The 5,821-nt window shown below is 29.0% G+C and overlaps 1 long non-coding RNA gene across 1 annotated transcript in view; it reads right to left on the bottom strand.

Annotated features, from left to right (window-relative positions):
• Positions 1-2,459, bottom strand: part of LOC112210979 (uncharacterized) — a 3,810-nt gene extending 1,351 nt beyond the window's left edge. The window contains exons 1-2 of the long non-coding RNA XR_010843198.1: positions 2,333-2,459; positions 1,043-1,150 (exon numbers count right to left, since the gene is read on the bottom strand). This is a non-coding gene — a long non-coding RNA (uncharacterized lncRNA). The remainder of the gene's footprint in view (positions 1-1,042; positions 1,151-2,332) is intronic.
• Positions 2,460-5,821: the final 3,362 nt, after the last annotated feature.

The raw sequence follows: 5,821 nt of genomic DNA, 5'->3' as shown, positions 1-5,821 counted from the left end.
AAAACCCTTTATACATCAAAATATACTATTTACTCAAAAAGAGCATATTACAATAGCTTAGGACTAAACCAAGATATCTCAAAAACCCTGGAGACGATGATAAAGCAATAAAATTGGTGTTTCAGTTTTTAAAATCACAAAATTTACTGACAAAAATATAACCTGATGGGAAGGAAAAAAAAATAATAATAATAATAAAATAAATAAATAAAATAATAAATAAACAAATTAAAAAATAAATAAAATTTAACGAACATTAGCAAAATTAAATAAAATATAAATGGCATTGATGACCAATGAAGTTTGGCACCACTAAACAAAAACCAACAGTCTTGATTGATTACTTCACTCTAACATTAGGGCCAATCAAGCCTTTCTCATAGACACCTATTAATTCACAATCTTGTAACATAGTTTTAATTTGTAAAATCCAATGATTTTACTTACAGAAAATAAAACCTTCAAAAGAAACATATTGGAAGCTATTTATATAGAAAATATTAATACAAATTTAATTCCAAACTAGGCTCAATCAAAATCAAAATTACACATTGTACAACTTAAGGAGGCATTGTCCAAGCCAGAGGAGGCTGTAAAATGTTTATCAAGATAGCTGTGGCTGTTATGCCATGGCTTTCTAAATCAAAGTTCCCTTATTAATGTTCTGTCCTGCCTACAGTATTATTGATTATAATTTTATATTGTTGAATTTAATATGTTGAACATTTTTATGAAAATTTCATTTTTATTTTATTTTTGGAAGCTATTTATATATCAGAAAATATTAATTAAGAATTTAATTTCAAATCAGACACAAGAAATTTTAACCAAAATTGTGCTGATTAATTAATTTTGCGATCAAAATGGTTATATATGAGATTAATAATTTATAATTGAGACATGGAATCGAAAAGGCTGTATGTGCCAAAAAACTAGTTTTGAGAAAAACAAAACAAAAACAGGTAGTTGGCCACAATTTTTTTTTTTGAATTATGAAAAAATTACTGCTCTAGGAACTAGGCCGTTCAAGATAAAAACTTACAGTAGTTACCAGTTGGTTGGCACTGGTTTCTTTATTATCACGTCAAAATTTCATTTTTCATATTTCTGGTACTTACAGCCTTTTCCATTTCCATGCCTCAATTAAATTCTAAAATAGAATTTGAAATATAATGTAAATATGCCAAACCTGGTCTGTGAGGTAGGTTAAACAATTTATTATTGATAATGGTTTAATAGAAAGTGCAAATAAAAATAATTATAATAAATGGAATTTGGCCTGGGTGCAGTCAAATTAAACTCAAATAGTAATATTATGTACTATTTTTCTTTGAGCCAATGTTTCGCCCCACATTGCAGGGCTTCGTCAGGACTAAAAAAGATACAAACACTTAACATAAGTAAAAAAAGTAAGTGGAAAAATGACAAAGGTATACAAAAAAACATAAAAAATTTAAATAAGAAAAATTAAAGATTATAAACAAAAAATGAAAACTGTTTACTATTCACCTATTCTTATCCCTTTGCATCTCTTAATTTTGTACTTTCTTTAATATTTCTTCTCTTTATCTGTTACTATTACCGTTTTCATTTATTTTTTATACCCTTTAATTTTTCTTATTAAAGTTTTTTGTTTCATTGTATACTCTTGTAATTTTGTCACTTACTTTTGTTACTTATGTTAGTAGTGTTTGTATCTTTTTTAGTCCTGACGAAGCCCTGCAACATGGGGCGAAACGTTGGCTCAAATAAAAATAGTTCATAATATTACTATTTGAGTTTAATTTGACCGCACCTGGACCAAATTCCATTTATTGATACACACGGTCTATCAGCAATCTTCCAAAATAATTATAACAAGTATAAAAAAATCTAGGTAATTTAATTAATAGTGTATATGGTTTCCCTCATTTAATTATTATTATGTGCTAAATTGACCAAATTATATTAGACAAAGGCAGAATAGTCTGCAATCTCTTTAATGACTTGTATGGATGTTGTGATGTTAAAATTATGGTGGGATAATTTATAATTCATAATGGCTTAAAGATTTTTGATAAGATTGTGGTTGTAAGCATTTTGTGCGCAGTTATGTGTATCTCCAAGATTTTTAGTCCAGTTACCTGGATAAAATTATGTTGAATATTCCTTCGAGGGGGACATTGAAATTCTGGCCGAAATGTTGGCAATAATAAATAAGTTTTTACTTATTTGTGTTCCTCACTGAATGTAACCCAACTATCTTCTCCTCATTATTGAGTCAAAAACGTATTTTTCAATTTAAGTGGGTTTGTAAGGTCTAGCATTAAGTGGAAAATAAACTATTCCATACCATCACATTTTCTTTTTTGGCAGCAGCTAACTCGTCTCTACAGGTTAGAAAGGTACTCATAAAGGGTCGCCTGTTTTTTGGGTCTATGAGACTATCCGAATCGTCCAGCTCATTTATTCTGTTTTGTCTGTAATTTTTAATTATTAAATTAAATTAAGTATTTGAGGACAATTTTTTTTAATGAAATATTTAATTTTGGAATGATGTAAGTAAAGTAATGAATTTTAGTATAAATTTTATGTTTAAAATAGATCTGATATATTCGTGTATTTCTAGCTAGGGAAAATGTCTTTTAGCAAACAAATATTTATATTGACTGAAACGAGGGACATATTTAACAGATTTATTTTATCGATGATTGATTATCTGATATTAACTGGCAAAATGATAACTTTTACATCATTAACTTGTTTGTTAATCACAATGTTTTAACTAAATAGCAACATTAATCCCTTAAGAAAGTTCTTTGAATATTTTACAAAATCAGCCTTTGAAAAGCTGATAATACCAAAAATTTCAGTTTATAAAAAAGTTTGGTAACCTTTTTTTACTGCTATGGCTTGGAAACGTTGGCCTATCTCCAAGGCTGGTGAGCACAACTTAAAGGTCTTGGAGAGAAAGATTCTCTGTAAAATATTTGGAGCTGTCAAGGTTGACCAGATATGGAGGCGTCGAATAAACTAAGAGCTCAAAGTTTTATATAAGGAACTAGACGTTGTCCAGTTTGTGAGGTTCAGTAGATTGAGGTGGGCAGGGCATGTTGCTGGGATGGCTGAGTGTGATCTGCCAAGGAAAATGGTGACCGAGGTAATATATGGAGCAAGATGTAGAGGAAGACCACGCCTTCGATGGAGTGATGGTGTGAGTGGTGATGCCAGGACCATGATGGGAGTGAGGAACTGGGTGGCGGTCGCACAGGATTGTAATGATTGGTGGAGGCTGTTGCAGGAGGCCAGGACACGACATCGAGTAGTGGAGCCGAGTTAATAATAATTTTTTTACTACTGATCACCTCATCTATAAAAAAAAATTATAAATTATTCTTACTTGTGTACTTCTTACAGACAGTACACATGTGTCATCAGCATATATCAGAATATCAGCTGTATAAACTGTATAGAGTAATGATGCAAAATATTAAATTCTTGTTGATATAAAATAACAAACTCTTGTAAAAAAATAATAACATTTTGTTTTAACACATGTAAAATAATAAACACTCCTTATTATGATTTATTAAATTTTGTTTCATTATAAACCTTAATCCAAATATTGCTAATATTACTGACTAGTATAAAACATATGAAACATTGAATGAAAGGGGGGGGCCACTGGGTTATTTTGGAAGGGACACTGATAATACCAAATCTAATAAGATTAAACACAGCTGAAAAACTTATACAAATATGAGGAGAAGGTGGTCAGCGGTGTGGTCAATAAAAGTACACAAATAAGCAAAAAATATTTATTTGTGCCAAATTTTCAACCTGAATTTCATTTGTGGATTTTTACTGACCGCACCCCTGACCATCTTCCGCTCATACCAATCAACAGTTGACTATAAACACTAAACACCTTATTACAAATATATACATGCCTAATAGTTATGGATATAAAAAAATCCTATCTCCATTAATGTAAATTAACCTAACATCATATTAGGAACTGACACTGAATAAAAAATTGGGCCTTTTGGCCATAAAACACGGTTGTTGAAATATTTAATGAATGAAAGTTTTTAGCATTATAGGAGTTTTTATGGTTTATTACATAAATTGTTGAAAGAGTTTTTAGAATATTTATTTGCTGAATTAAATAATATTGATATTAAATTATGGTAAGTGATTCCTGTTTGAACATGAAACATTGTAATTAAGAGACCACTCAACATTATAGTTTTCATTTTGTCAGTTACTGTTTTACAACTGAATGCCTCGATTATTAAAATTAATATTTACATCTTTGAAAAGACATCCATTTGTATGACTTCATCCTCTATAGAGTTCATTATAGATTAATTTAAAATATTTTCAATGTATTCAAAACCTTCCAATTAACATTTACATAAAATATAAATCCAGATGTTTCAATTTTATTTTAGTGACATTTGAAACATGAATAGTAATTCAAATAAAAAATTGGGACAAAAGAAATCAACAAGATGATTCTGATTTTGAGAAAATTTAAGGTTATTTAATATGTTTAAGTTTAAGTTGGCTAAGTTAATCACAATCAGTTCATACAGACAAATATCTAATAGTTCCCAAAATTATTTAAAAAGATCAGAACTATCAAAGTCTTGTTCAAATATTAGCTATAATAAATACTAATAGAGGGCAGTACTATTGATGAATATTGTATCTTATTTTTTAGTTCTATAAACTATCAACAGAGGTCAGGATTATCCAACAACACAATATTTTAACTAATATTTCCCTAAACTACCAACAGAGCTCAGCACTACCGAACAACACAGTATCTTAAATAATAGTTCCTTTAACTACCAAAAGAGGTCAGTACTAGCCATTTTATAATAAATGGTTTGTGTATATGGTAGTGAATTTGTGTGGATAATCTTATATAAGAAGGATTAAATATTTATGATTTTAAATTTTAAAAATAGCCTTTTAACTTATAATTAATGAATGACCTGGGCAGAATAGCCTGCAAAAGTAACTCTAAATTTAATGTGAGGAAGAAATTATAATTGAACATGTCCTTGAGGATGGCTAAAATGGCCAAAACGTTGGACTGGTGAAGAAAAAAAAAAAAAAAAGTGTTGATACAAAAAAGGATACAAGTTTTGATTTATTTAATAAATAATTACCTTGTCTCAAGAAATGGAAATAATATAATTAATGAAAAATTAATTTTTTTAACATGTTGAAACAGCCATTTTGTATTTCTGCTATCTATACTTGGCAGACTCATCAATTTTAATTAGTAATTACACATAGTTTTCATTAATTTAATCTAAAATTGGCATGGTATAACTCAATTTGTTTCCACTGGGATCTTGTACTATATGAGTGAGCAGTTTTTGTGGTCTTCAAAGTAGTTGGCCTAATGTGACAGATTATTGTTGTTCTATTGCACAGATTTCTTTATAAATATTTAATATGCTTATAAGAGGATCTCGTAACTGCCCAGTTTCCAGTATGGACAGTTAATGTAACTGCCCAGTATCCAGTATGGACAGTTAATGTAACTGCCCAGTATCCAGTATGGACAGTTAATGTAATTGCCCAGTATCCAGTATGGACAGTTAATGTAACTGCCCAGTATCCAGTATGGATAGTTAATCTTGAAATACCCTGTTTTTGAAACCATTTGATGTTAATTCTAACATGCAAAGAGAAAAACTCATCAAATAGGTTTTAAAAATACTTTTTATTCTTACTATATAATAAATTTTTTATTTTTGATACTTTAATAAATAGATTAAAAAAAAAAAAAATGAAAAGATAGGGTTTATTAATAAATCATAAA

The sequence above is a fragment of the Halyomorpha halys genome, unplaced genomic scaffold (genome assembly GCF_000696795.3).
Source record: "Halyomorpha halys isolate HHAL.00 unplaced genomic scaffold, Hhal_1.1 Scaffold568.1, whole genome shotgun sequence".
NCBI lineage: Eukaryota > Metazoa > Arthropoda > Insecta > Hemiptera > Pentatomidae > Halyomorpha > Halyomorpha halys.
The sequence above is the reverse complement of the archived record's forward strand: the minus strand, read 5'-3'. Positions and strand labels throughout refer to the sequence as shown.